The 15,367-nt window shown below is 38.8% G+C and overlaps 1 protein-coding gene across 6 annotated transcripts in view; it reads right to left on the bottom strand.

Moving 5' to 3' along the window:
* LRBA (LPS responsive beige-like anchor protein) overlaps positions 1-15,367 on the bottom strand; it is a 747,733-nt gene that overhangs the window by 186,717 nt on the left and 545,649 nt on the right. The window lies entirely within an intron of this gene.

Genomic DNA, 15,367 nt, shown 5'->3' with positions numbered 1-15,367 from the left:
AAATGAGAGTCTTTAATTCTCTGTGTTGCTGAAGCTGTTTAAAGAACCCAGTGAATTTTATGCTGGTTGTCTCCACCACCTGCGTTCCCCCATCCTCTAATGAGGAAAATAAACAAATAGCCCCTGTCATTTAGCAGCATTGCCACTATTGGGGGGTGCAGCAACTATTTTGCTTTGGTTGTATCAGCTCTTTTATCTAAATGACAAGTATAACAAGCAGCTTGATCAGCATTTTTACACAACCTTGGCTTGTAGGGTATTTCGTTCTATGCTATATATGGCTGAAATGGTTTGGCACTTATCTTCCACACTCTAGACTTTATTTAATATTGTCAAGAAAAAATTTCATCAGCATACTTCTGTGGCTTTTAGAGTTAACAAATAGGCATTTTTTGTTTTCAAGTATCAGAGCCCTTTTTACTCCCTTGAAAATATACTTACAAGTGGTGTTAAATATATATCTACTGTACCATTTCAATTTTATGAACACATCTTGGGAAAAAGAAAGTATTCCATTTTACTTATTGTGCCTATGTAGAATCTAAATCATTTGAAATGCTCACATTGGTAGAGTTAGCAGTGATGCCTTCATAATTCTATGTTATTCAGCTACAGTTAGCATGAAGCAATTTTTACTACTGATTTTTATCTGAGTTTGAGAAAGTCACATAAATTGATGAAAACAGTCCAATAACCCAAAGTCAGGGTATAAGTAAATACCAGGAAGAACCCAAGAAATAGTCCCAAAAATCCAAGGACTGTCATGAAAATGATAAACACCATAAAGGCCCAATGCAGATGTGACAAAATCTGTCCATTTGCAGATAGATTCACCAACCATTTAAAGAACCAGTTAATGCCATTGAAATCAAGGAACTCATCCACAGAGTTTTATAATGGGTTACTGGTAACATAATGTTCCACTAGCATCTATAAGCTGGGTACATAAAACTAAAAATTACTTGAAGAATATTCAGCTTTTAAAATCCCCTTTGTATTTACTTTGAAAGACATATGAATATAACAAAAGTGTTTCAAATGGGGAAAAGTATATTCAATGCTTCCAATCCAGCTTCCTGATGATGTGCTTGGGAAGGCAGTAGAGGATAGCCCAAGTCATTGGGCCTCAACACCCATGTGGGAGACCAGGATGAAGCTCCTGGTTCCTGGCTAAGGCCAGGCCCAGCCCTGGCTATTCTTGCCACTAGAGGAGCAAACTAGCAGATGGAAGATTCTCTCTCTTTCTCTCTCTCTCTTTGTGTAACTCTGCCCTTCAAATAAATAAAAAATAAATCTTTTTAAAAAATTCCTCATCAGATTAAAAAAAACTATCAGTGGATCTCAAATATCAGACAAGGAGGTCAAATTATTATTGTGCAAGTGTAACTGGAGATAGGTGGTGCCTTCCAGGAGAAAGGGATTACTGGAATCAATTTAGTGAGATAATCAATTTAGTGAGATAATCTCTAATAGGAGCTCAACAGTAGAGACTATAATTCTCATGACTCAAGAAAAGCCACAGATCATACATAAGGCTAGGAAATGTCGCTAACACTTTGGGAGTTGATTTCTAGCAACGTGAGGCTTGACAGGCTGATGACTAAGGGTTAAAGGCAGTTACATCGCCAGAAAAAAGCCCACTCCTGACAAGGAAGGGTCAGTGACTCTCAAACTCCACAATCCCCAGCTGCAGCACTTGCACCACCCGTCCAGCGCCTGTAACCCTCCCCAGTGCTGCTCTGAGGGTGGTTCTGACAGACAATGGTTACGCGAAATACTCTAACTGGACAAAACTAGAGCAGCCAGATTATCGGCAAAAGAATTTACTCCACTGACGGAGAAATGAGTCAAAAATGAAAAGGCCCATTAAATTGGTAAATATTCTCTAAAATTTACCTTACTTTCCCTGTGCAACTGGGATGGTTATCACATAAAACTCACCTTTTCACCCTCTTTTACATTAACACTTAATTGTATCTTTCCTCTACAACTGCAATCTCAGACATATTTGGTGAAGTGGGTAAATTTAGTCATTTGATGGTAGGAGAGTGTTAATCACTATTTATGAGGCACCACCCATCAGCTAGTGAAGCTCAGATTTAGGTATCAGTGGCCCTGGCCACCATATATAGTAGCTAGATATGGCTTTGGACTGGTTCTAGCACATGAGATAAAAAATAAAACACAAGGTAGGCATTGTGGCAAGGTGGATTAAGTGGAAGCTTGTGACACCCTCCTCCCACACCGGAGATCCAGTTTGAATACCAGCCACTCCGCTTCAGCTTCCTGCTAATGTGCTTGGGAAACAGGAGATGATCCCTCAAATAGCATAGTTCCTACTACCCAAGTAGGAGACACGGATGGAATTCTTGGCTCCTGACTTTGGCCTGGCCCAATCCTGGCTGATGCAGCCATTTTGGGAGTAGCATCCACATTTCTGAGCATATAATATGATTTACCTCCCAGTATCTGTTCTTCTTTCACAAATAAAGCAGAATCATAAATATACTCTAAAGAGAGGAAGATAAAGGGAGACTAAGTACAGAGAGCTAATGTGTGGAATGAAAAACAGCAAGAAGATAAGATAAATTTAAACTAATCATGTCATAAAATTACACTAAATGTAAATGGTCTCAAAACCCCACTTGAAACGTAGAATCAGGGCGGGTTTTGGCCTGGAATGTGTTAGAGGGCCTGGTCTGAGTCCCAGCTCCTCAACTTCTCATCCAGCTTCCTGCTAATGTGCATCCTGGAAGGCAGCAGGTGATGGCTCAAATACTTGGGTTCCTGCCACCCACGTGGAAGACCTGAATAAAATGGGGTCCTGACTGTGGCCTGGCTGAGCCCTGGCTGTTGTAGGCATCTGAATAGTGAACCAGCAGATGGAGGATTTTTCTCTATCTGTCTCTGTACCTTTCAAATAAAATGAAAAGTAAGTAAATAAACAATTTTTTAAAATTTAGGGGTGGGCACAGTGGCATGATGGTTGTGGCAAGCTGCCACTTGGTATGCTCACATCCGATACTAGAAAGCCAGATCATGCTGTAGCTACTCTGCTTCCAATCCAGATTCCTGCTAACATGCCTGGGAAGGCATCAGATATCGGCCCCAAGTTCTTAAATCTCGGCTACCCACATGGGAGACCTGGCTGCTGCAGGCATTGGGGGAGTGAACCAGAAGATGAAAGATCTTTCTCTCTCTGTTTCTCCATCTCTCTCTGTAATATTTCAACTAAATAAATAGATCTTAAAAAAAAAAAAAACTCATTTTGTCATGTAAGCATTATCCTGATGCCAAAACTACAAAGACGTTACAGACATACCCTTCAAGAATATAGATTCAAAAATTCTTAATATCAGAACACCAGATCCACATATTCATTAAGAGGATAATACATCATACTCTGGTTTATCTAAGGAATGAAAAACTCCAAAATCAATCAATATAATTCAGTATATTAATAATTTTTTAAAATGATATAATCACAATCATCTTCAGAAAAAGCATTTGACACATTCAGTACCCAATTATGATGAAAACTCTCAATAAACTAGGAATAGAGGGGAGCTTACTCAAGCTAATGAAGAGTATCTACAAAAATACCTGAATTTAATATCGCACTTAACAGTGAAAGACTGAATGCTTTTCTTCCCGAGACCAAAGGCAAGACACTCTCAGCACTGCAGACCAGTTGATACAGTGCAATGAGTCTTCATTCCCTGATGCTATTTTCATTTTTTAAAAGATTTATTTATTTGAACATCAGAGCTATAGAGAGAGGGGAAGAGAGAGGTAGCGTAAGAGACAGAAAGATCTTCCATCTGCTGGTACACTCCGTAGATGGTCACAATGGCTAGAGTTGGCCCAGGCCAGAGCCAGGAGCTTCTTCTGGGTCTCCCATGTGGATATAGGGGCCCAAGCACTTGGGCCATCTTTTGCTGCTTTTTCTAGGCCATTAGCAGGGAGCTTGATTGAAAGTGGAGCAGCCAGAACCTGCTACACCACCATGGCACCCCTAACCCAAGGCACATAACTTGTTAGATTTCAGAGGTTCGCAGCTGATGGGCATTTTGCCTCAGGGTGAAATACACTTTTGTTTTACTCTCACAAAATCTGACTTAGATAACATTTTTTAAAAAAGATTATTTATTTGAAAGTCAGAATTACAGAGAGAGTGAGAGACAGAGAGAGAAATCTTCCAACTGCTAGTTCACTCTCCACAGGACCAAAGTGGCCAGGACTGGGAAAGGCAGGAGCCATGAGCTTCATCTGGTTCTCTCCACATGGATGCAGGAGCCCAAATAAGTGGGCCACATTCCACTTCTTTTCCAAGGCATATTAGCAGGGAGCTGGATGGGAAGTAGAGAAGCTGGGACATGAACTGGTGCCATATTGGACCCCAACGTCACAGGTGGTTTTACCTGCTACACCACAACTCCGGCCCTCCTATGTTTGTTTTTGTAGAAAGTACTATAAAAGCTCTATATAAAGCTGACTAATAGGCCGGCACCGCGGGTTCTAGTCCTGGTCGGGGCTCCGGATTCTGTCCTGGTTGCCCCTCTTCCAGGCCAGCTCTCTGCTGTGGCCCGGGAAGGCAGTGGAGGATGGCCCAGGTGCTTGGGCCCTGCACCCCATGGGAGACCGGGAAAAGCACCTGGCTCCTGGCTCCTGCCATCGGATCAGCGCGGTGCGCCGGCCGCAGCGCGCCAGCCGCGGCGCCCATTGGAGGGTGAACCAATGGCAAAGGAAGACCTTTCTCTCTGTCTCTCTCTCTCACTGTCCACTCTGCCTGTCAAAAAAAAAAAAAAGCTGACTAATATTAATTGAGTTTAGCAAGGTTACAGAATACAAGATAAATTTTAAAAATTTAGTTGTATCTCTATACTATATGAACAAGGGCATTAAAAAATGTAAATAGCATTTAAAATATCAATTTTTTAGGATAAATTAAACACATATAGTCAAGTGCCAAACAATGATACTTGGGTCAACATTTTGTCAAAGATGGATCCATATGATTATACCATCTACTGACATCGTAGGTGGCTTAAGTTTGTGTAGGTAAACTCTATTATTTTCCCACAACAACAAAAACCCCTGCCACTATGCTGCATTTCACAGAATCTATTTTCATCATTAAGCAATGTGTAGGTGTATAAATACTGTTAGCTATAAATTACAAAACACTGCAGAGAAATTAAACAACTAAACAAATGGAAGAGGTATATTCATGAATTGGAAGATTCAATACTGTTAATATATTATTTTTACTCAAAATGGCTTATAGATTCAATGCAATCTCAATAAAAATTTTAGCAAGTTTTTTGTTTTAATTAGCAATTGGCAAGTTAATTCTCAAAAACAGAAGTTCAAGAACAGTCAAACAATTTTGAAAAAGAGAAATATAGGTGCAGGGGTCACATAACCTGCTTTCGTGACTTACTATAAACTACAGTAACCAATGCAGTATGACACTTACAGAAAGACAGATATATTGATATATACAGATATACAGAATACAGAGTCTAGAAAGAGACCTAGATACAAGCACATTTTAAAAAAAATGCATTGAAAATTGGATTAAAAGATGGGTTTATTTTTGGCACAAGGATAAAGTCTTGCACATTTAATGGTACAGATGGAATATATGACTTTGAAAATCATTGAGCAATTATTGCTGGAGGTTAGAGATTCCATGCACATTATAATACACATTTTCCATTAACTTTAAAAAAATTCTTTATCTGAGAAGCAGAGATACCAAAAGAGACAAAGAGCATGTGGAGTTAAATTAGTACTGCTACACGAATAAAACAATTCATTTATAAATAATAATAATAAACAGTCACTACTCCACATCACAGTAACTTAGCACGACTAGAGAATAAATACTTAATTTTGAGAAGGATTACTGACTGGCAGTGTGTTGCTGGTGAATGTCAGGATTATTCATCACCCTGACAGTAATATTAACCACAATCCATTTCAGTTGCTTCAGTTTATCATTTTCTGACTAATGTTAGAAAACAATGTCATTGAAGGCTGCTTAAATTAAGTGTAGGGTTAACCTCTATTAGAACCATTCAAAAACTTCTACTACAAGGTAAGTTCTAGTAGAAAATAAAATCCATTACATAGAATGCCAACACACAGTTATGTCACACAACATAACTGAAGACCATTTAAAAAGCACATCTTATACAAATCCTCCAAATGCACTATCATATCCATACATACACACAGTCAGAGGTTATTTCAAAATGCTTGTGGGAAAATAAAATTAAAAGATGTTTATTTTGACACAAAAACATTTCAAAAGCTGTGCAGTTTTATTCATAACATTCACTTCCCATTAACTTTTTGAAGACCCATATGAGAGTGTGCGTGTGCATTTCTATATACAAATATATATAAATAACACATGTCTCTTCACACTTTGTTGAACTTAGTGTTAAATTCTTGAAAGAACATTGCATAGACATATTTTAAATTCATAAACCCATATTGAACAGGTTTGAAAAGGTCACCGTACTTGAAAATTTTCTTTAGGGTTATATGAAATAAATAACAATTTGCTAAATAGAACCCTCAAATTAAGCATTTTGGATAGGTCTCCACATTTACAAATGGAAGAAAGCTGCCATGAGTCTATTTAAATCCAAAGATTCTCTATCTAGTCCTCTAATTTTACCTTTCCAGGCTATTTTTCCTACACCATCCTAATATTCTTCTTAGGGTATATCTGTAATTAGGTCCTAACTCTTAACTAATTTTATTACTGCTCACCATTTTTCTTACTCCATTAATGCAACATTTTTTTCCTTGCTGAGGCCATTTATTCATGGTCTTGTTTTTTAAGGTTTCTTCTCCTTCTTAAATTCCTTGTTTTTTTCCAGTCTCTATTTATTTTCCTATTTGCTTTAGTCTTTGTCATCTTTCACAGCAGAGATTGTCTTTAAATGTTAATGCCTGGCTGTAGCTTCATTTTTAAGAACAAAGCACACAGTGTGAACTGGTAGACTTCTCTGAAGGGAAATCAGCTGAGCTCCAAGCATGATCCCTATAATCATTAGCATTTCTAGTCTTCTCTCTTGAGCAGGTCAGCATGCCCAAAGAGTGATACAACCTTTGCCTTATGGGGTGGAGCTGGTATAAGTTTGGCTGCCAGAGTCCTGGTAGTAAGAGAGCCAAAGGGACCCAGGAGCCTTCACCTTTCAGTACTTAAGACTTTCAGTTAATCCTGTTTTCCACCCTTGACCTTAAACCCCACCTCTGCTGTTCTTGGTGCTCTCCCATCGGAAACTTCTCTGGTAGAAGTTTCCCCAAAAGTGAATCTCTTGCCTTTTGTTAATAGGGAAGGGAAGTTGAATTAAGGAAAGAGTGTTTTTACAAAGCAAGTATTCAATCTAATTTTCCATGTTACTTATGGTCATACCTGAGGTCTAAAAATTAATTGACAGGGACAACTCTGAGATCAAATCCTGGGTTTACCAACTTGGAAAATGTGTGACCTTGGAGAGTTCCTTAACCTCACTAAATCTTAGTTTCCTTATCTGTAAAACAAAGATAACAACACATTCCTCATGGTGTTGTTGAGGGGACTAAGGAAGACAGCATACATGAATGTTTTTTACAGTGGAGGGCACCTACCAGGGCTTCCCTCTCAACCCCACAGATACATTCTGAACTCTCCTGATACCAGTCGTCTGCTAATTAGACCACAAAACCTTCCTAAGGCCAGGGAATACGATTTATACCACAATCCTAAATCAATGTGGCATGTAACAGCAACCATGTTAGATGCCAAGATTAAAATACTTTTAATATATTTTGTCAGCTAACAAGAAATATCCAAAATATAATCAGCAATATAGGGCATGTTTTGTTTTTTATCTGCATTTATATTTTACCTATACAATTTAAGATCCATTATTTACTACCATAGTAACACAAGGTTTGCTGCTTTTCTGAAGCCCAATAAAGAGAAAAAGAAAGAAAAAGGTATAATACCTATCATGCTCACACAGCCTTCCCCCCACCCACCAGGAGCGGTCTTTTACTTCTGTGACATCTAGATGGTATATTGATTCCCTGTGTATCTGTTACAGAGCAGACTAAAAGGACTGGCATTCGTCAGAAACAGCACTTAAAACTTAAAGAGATAAAGAAGTGCTGTCTGATCAACAACAGTTAAATGTCGGTAGTCAATTCCAGGTCAAAATGCATGCTGTATATTAAATGTGTGTTAGAGAGAAGTATCTCACATATTAAAATACACAGACAAATGGTAGGAGATAAAGGAGAGACACATACATACACACACACACACATACACACATACACACACACACACATACATACATACACACAGAGATAACTTACTTGTCTTTTAAAGAAAAAGAAGACAATATATACTAAGGGCAAACAGTAGCAACTCAGAAACCAGCAAGTAAATTCAGTAGAGCTTTGTCATTTCTTCCTCTCAAGTTTTCCCAGAGTTTACTCTGCAGAAAATTTTGATCCAGGCGAAGGTAACAGAAATGTCTAGGCTAACAAGGTGTGACTCGTACAACACTGTAAGATGGGTTTTTAAAAACAAAACAGTTTTGTAGAGCCTGGATCAAAAACGAAAAGTCAGTTTTGGTACACTTTCCTCCGATTCTCCTATGGCAAGGTAGGAAGCAGGAGATGACAGCACAGTTTCACCATCTCTGCTGTTCACCCTTCTTGCTTCTGCACTCTGGACTGAAACAACAGCTCACACTGGGTTTGTACTCTAAAGATAAAAATCAGCTTTTCTTTAAACTCTACCTCAAAATTCTTGGTATTTCCCTTTATATTAAAAGTATGAATTCAAAATAGCAAATGACAAAATACTCGACCTTTCCTGTCTTCCTCCTTCCCCTGCCTTCTTCAGAGCTGTGTTTTGTTTTGTTTTAAAAAAACAGGATAGGAACTACTTGATTTTGTTCTTTCAAATCTCCAGAAATTAAGAATTTCTGGCATACAATAGTATTTTTTTTTTGACAGGCAGAGTTAGACAGTGAGAGAGAGACAGAGAGAAAGGTCTTCCTTTTGCCGTTGGTTCACACCCCCCACCCCCCACCCCACCCCCGCTGAAGCCAGGAGCCAGGTGCTTCCTCCTGGTCTCTCACGTGGGTGCAGGGCCCAAGCACTTGGGCCATCCTTCACTGCACTCCCGGGCCACAGCAGAGAGCTGGCCTGGAAGAAGAGCAACCGGGACAGAACCAGCGCCCCGACTGGGACTAGAACCCGGCGTGCCGGCGCCGCAGGTGGAGGATTAGCCTAGTGAGCCGCAGCGCCAGCCACAATAGTATTCTTTTAACAAATAACAGACAAAAGAAGACAGGAATGAGTGGTAACACTGAGTTTTCTCTAGCTTTAACCAAACATTTAGCTTTTTTTTTTTTTTTTTTTTTTGTGAAATAGGGTTCATCAGAAAAGGCTGGAGCATAACCTGAAACAAAGACAAGAAGGCAGGCAGTTTGGAAAACAAGCTGTCCTTTCTGCACCAGCAGTACAGTGGTTGAATTCTAGCATATATTTCATCAGTAAAGATGAAAAGCAACTCGATAAAATAACATTAAAAGAGACTAAGCAACTAGTGCCAACAGGAGAAGGCAGGACAGCATACTGCAGTGCTTCTCAAACTTTCTGGGCCAAAATGCATAGTGAGAGACGTTAGTTAAATCACAACCGAGCACACACATGCACACACACCCATACAACTGAAGCAGATATGGACATGATGCACACTGTTATTTCCTTTTTTTATGTTATGTTGTCCTATTCTATTCATTTTTTTTTCAGTGCTACAATTTGAAAAACACTAGTTTAGTGTTCAAATTCGCAGTCTACCTACAAGGTTTGTAACCTGGTGAACTTGATTAACCTCAAGGGGCCTGTTTTGGCCTCTGTAAAGACAATAATAATGTTAGCTATCTAAAGGATTTTTGTGAGCATTAAAGGAGTTACCACATGCAAAATACTTCGGTAAGAATCTAGCACATAGAAAGTGCTCAATTAATAATAGCTGTTAATAAATGGGATGTTCCTGCCTTTCTAAATTTCATGGCCAAGATACTGAAGTTTTCATTTGTAAGTACATGGCTATCAACTGCATTTTTTTTTTTTTATTTTTTTGACAGACAGAGTGGACAGTGAGAGAGAGAGACAGAGAGAAAGGTCTTCCTTTACGGTGATTCACCCTCCAGTTGCCACTACTGCGGCACGCTGCAGCCAGCGTGCCGTGCTGATCCGAAGCCAGGAGCCAGGCGCTTCTCCTGGTCTCCCATGCAGATGCAGGGCCTAAGGATTTGGGCCATCCTCCACTGCACTCTCTGGCCACAGCAGAGAGCTGGAATGGAAGAGGGGCAACCGGGACAGAATCCGGCGCCCCGACCGGGACTAGAACCCGGGATGTCAGCACCGCAGGCGGAGGATTAGCCTATTGAGCCATGGCACCGGCCTATCAACTGCATTTCAATCAGAATACATTAGCATTTTGGAGCAGTTAATCAGAGTACAGGACAAAGATATATGTAAATATTCCAAAATAACCATGCTCGACAATTAGAAGAAAAATAATCAGCTTGGACTGTCTTGGTCTTTCTCTTTATAAAATTAGGTTACACAATCATTCTTCAAAGTAAACAGGAAAAAAAAGCAGAGTTGCAAAGAAAATCATTGAGATCTGCTAATAAAGTCCTGATACTATTAATACTCAGCCATCACAATCTGTACTTACGGTATGACATTTTGTAAATATATTCCTGCCCTAATTATAATTTTTTAGAAGAGAGAGACAAATAGAAAATGTTGATCTTCATCTCTTTCAAGGATGATGTCAAAATATAAAATCAATGTGTATTTATAAAATATGGATTAATGTCACTCCAAATTCTTTGCATGGTTAGTTATGTCTACTCATCAGTCAAAATTTCAGACTACTGATCAAACAAAATAAAGGAGGAGAAAAAAAATCAACTTCAAAACTGATCTCTACTTTTTTTTCAGCAGTGAAAGAATAAACTAAACTACTACACTAAATGAGGATTTCTTCAATACTAGAAAATATTTAATATTCAAATTAAATTTGACCTCAACATAATGACAATACTAATTTGTAATTGTTAAGAGATCTTGTAGATGGAACAAAAAATTATACTTTAAAGAGGATATTTATGTTGTTCCCTCAGACTTTTACTTTTCTCAAAGAATGATCAGAAAAATAATATAAAGGATGTTGATTACATTAATTCAGTTTTCAGAAAGAAAATTCCCTGTGCAACATGGAATAGATTACCAAATAATCTGTAGCTTTGTATCAATGCTACTAAAACTCCTTTGAAAACAAGCTTTGGGGAATTTAAATGGACATAAATATGCATAAATAATTCAATACATCTAAAAGCTAGTCAAGCTATATTATCTGCTTAAGAATGGGGATAAGATCTGTTTATGTTCTAAATTAAGCTTTGCACATTATGTTTTCCAGGATTTCTCAAGTTTATTTAAACAAATAGTAATATTTGTCAAATGTATACTATGGGACAAATTTTAATACAATTCTATTAGAATCATTATTTGTACAGACACAGCTCATTTATACCCGAAATGTATTCCTGAAAGCATGTGCATAAACAAATATTTGAAAACTGAATCACACTGTAAACATTTTGGCAGACCTTAATACTAAAAGGGATGAAACACTCTTATTAAATAAACAATTATCACTATTTTAGACAGGCAAAGCACAACTTTCAAATATCTGAGGTGCTTGATTATCCCACTTAAAATAGTATAGTCAATTCCAAAATCATTTATTTAATTAATATTTTGAAAGCAATTAGTATCAGTGCAATTCCACTTTCACAAACCTGAATGACTTTTGTAGCATTCAAACTACTGCTGGTTTATAGGAAAGGCGATACTCGTTATGAGATATGTGGCTGAGTATGAGAGCATCCTACTTCATCCTGGAGTCCCTAATTCACTACTCTTCACTACTCGGCTGTAGTTCTTCATGAAAGAACTCTTTACAAATATTCTTTTCTCAGCCACAAATACAAATACTTCATTAAATTTCTCAGAATATAAAAATAGATGCCAGTACATTTACAGGCACTAAATCACACAAATGATTTTTTTTTTTGTCTCTGTTAAGGGGATATGGACATATGTGGATAGAGAGTAATGATGGTGATTGTTATGTTTAAGCTTTTTGCCCCTTTCTTTTCTACTTTTAATGTTACAAAATAAAAAAGCAAAATTATTATTGATCATACTTGAGGACATAAAATAGCTTCATTTATCATATCCAAAAGAGATGTTATAAAGACATTCATTAAAATAATATTGTACCCACCCAACAAAAGTATTTGTTAAGTTCCCAAGAAACATTTGTAAAATACAAGTAAAAATTAATTTTAATAAAGAATTCTGCTTAGCTGTCAAACAATCTACAACAACATTTTTCTGATCTAATGAAATGATAATGGAGGCTTTCTTCTAATCACATAAGATTTCTAGTAGAGTTTAGAATATAGAAAAGGATCAGGGAATGCAGGCAGTTGACAAAAGAGTGGTGGTGAAAGGAGGAAGCAAGGAAAAGGGAGTTTCTTTTCAGGAACAACCATGGGAGAAGACAGAAATAAGGCCTCAGAGCACTCAAGTCTCCCACTTGTCACCATTAGCTGCTGTTCCAATCAGGACAGAAATATGGGCCCAGCCCACAGTCCATCTTACTATGCATTGCATCCTAAGGACATTTCCAAAAGAATCATTTGAAGCACACACTATCTTGATGAGCTACATACTTAAAAATATTCAGTGATAAAAGTGGAGGCAATTCTTCTATAATCCAAGAAAGGATATGTATATATGTATGTATCTGTGTATTTATATTTGAGAAAAAGACAGATACAGAGAGACAAACAGAAATCTCTCATTAATTGGTCCATTCCCTAAAGGCCCCATGACAGCCAGGACTGAGCTAGGCCAAGGTCAGGAACTAGGAACTCAATCAGGTTTCCCATGTGGCTGGCAGGGACTAACCTACATGCACCCCACTGCTGCCTCCCAGGTTACACATTAGCAAGAAGTTAGTATGCATGAGCACAGACAATATTCAGAGCACTCTGCTGTTAGGGAGCACTGGCATCCCAACTGACATTTCATTACTAGGCAAAATGCCTACCTCAAGATGTTTATTTAAATGTCACTCATTGTTTGAAAAAAATTTTACATTCTAATAAATTCACAAAATATTATTTTTTACCTTTATGCACATAGAACTTAAACAATGGAGACAGAGTAGAATATGACAGCATGAGAATTCACGAGTTGTCCAGTTTTTATTACTGACCTGCTCCATGGCTCATTACATGAGTCAAACTAATTCAGTCCTTATTTATTTAACTACAGAATTCTATAGATTTCCATGAAATATTATGAGATTTGAAACAAGTACAATAGTTATATGAATGGTTTCACTTAACAGGGAAGAAAGAAAAGAAAAAAATTAAAATTTTAATAAATTATGAAATATATTTTAACAGAAGTAAATAGAGAGTATCACGGGAGTTCCAATTTCCAGATAAAGGGAAAAACGACAGTAAAGTCACAAGAGGTGAACATGAGACACTACAGGAACAGAAGATGGTAGCAAAGACGTGGACAGAGAAAGAAGAGGTGGTTATAAAACAGGCAATGGCCAAATCCTAAACAATACTGTTTGACATGAGAAAAATGTTGATATCACTGACTGCTGGGTTTGGACTATGTTGAAGAAAATCATATCTTGAGGACAAACAGGAGTCACTCTAAACATTCCCAATGTTAACCACACCAGTGCAAAAAAGAGCATACCCTGGAATGGGTGATAAGGGAGCATGCTGTCTCCAATATCAGAAAAATGTAAGGGAGAGAAAAAGAAGAGACAATGAGAGAGAGAGAGAGAGATTGTTCTACCATCAACTAAATCACTCCTCAAATGGCTGCAAAGACTAGGGCTGGGTCAAGCTGAAGCCAGAAGCCCGAAACTCCAACTGGGTCTCCCTTGTGAATGGCAGGGGCCCAAATAAGTGGGCCGTCATCTGTTGCCTCCCCAGGCACGTTAGCAGGAAGCTGTGTTGAAAGCAGAGCAGCTGGGACTTGAACCAGTGCTCTAATGTGGGATGCCAGTGTTGCAAACAGCTGCTTAACCCGCTGTGCCACAATACCATACCTGACCCTTATACTTCTGCTATAATATATCTGCTATAACTTTAGCAGATATGTCACTATGGACCAAGATGGATTTAGAAGAGTTAAGGGAGAAGACTGGGTATATTCTTTTTTTCTTTTTAAAGATTTTATTTATGGTGCTGGTGCTGGTGCTGTGGCATGGCAGGTAAAGCTGCCACCTGCAGTGCCAGCATCCCATATGAGTGCCAGTTCAAGTCCCGGCTGCTCCACTTCTGATCCAGCTCTCTGCTATGGCCTGGGGAAATAGTAGAAGATGGTCCAAGTGTTTGGGCCCTTGCACCCCCGTGGGAGACCTGGAAGAAGCTCCTGGCTCCTGGCTTCAGATCAGTGCAGCTCCAGCTGTTGTAGCCAGCTGGGGAGTGAACCAGCAGATAGAAGACCTCTCTCTCTCCCTCTGTCTCTCTCTCTCTGCCTCTCTGTAACAACTATGCCTTTCAAATACAAAAATAAAAATCTTTAAATAAAAAAAGATTTTCTTTATTTATTTGAGAGGCAGAATTACATACAGTGAGAGGGAGAGACAAAGAGAAAGGTCTTCCATCTATTGGCTCAGTACCCAAATAACTACATTGGCCAGAGCTGAGCTGATCCAAAACCAGAAGCCAGGAGTCTCCTCTGGGCTTCCCAGAGGGGTGCAGAGGTCCAAGCACTTCTTTCTGGGCTATCTTTCACTGCTGTTCCTGGCTATTAGCAGAGAGCTGATTGGAAGAGGAGCAGCCAGGAGTAGAACTGGTGCCCATATGGGATGCTGGCGCCGCAGGTGGAGGATTAACCTACTGAGCCACAACACTGGCCCTCCCTGGGTATATTCCTGAAGGAAGTCAGTGCTAAAGGTAAAAAAATCTGGTGTTCTGAGAACTTGGCCATATTTATTCAGTGGCAGGTATGGTGTCAGACAGGGAGGAAATGATGGACAATCCTATCATTATGGAGGTTAATAAGGGACACAAGAAGAACCAAAACGAGTAGACAGAGGAATACATAAAATGCGAAGTATGGAAGGTGCTATGAAAGAAACAGAGCACTACATCAGGGAAGGAAGGCAGTCACCAGTGGTCACCCTGAGGATGTGACCTAAATGATGGGACAGCTACTCCCC

The sequence above is a fragment of the Oryctolagus cuniculus genome, chromosome 8 (genome assembly GCF_964237555.1).
Source record: "Oryctolagus cuniculus chromosome 8, mOryCun1.1, whole genome shotgun sequence".
Taxonomy (NCBI): Eukaryota; Metazoa; Chordata; class Mammalia; order Lagomorpha; family Leporidae; genus Oryctolagus; species Oryctolagus cuniculus.
Note: the sequence above shows the minus strand (reverse complement) of the source record. Positions and strands in the feature narration are given on the sequence as shown.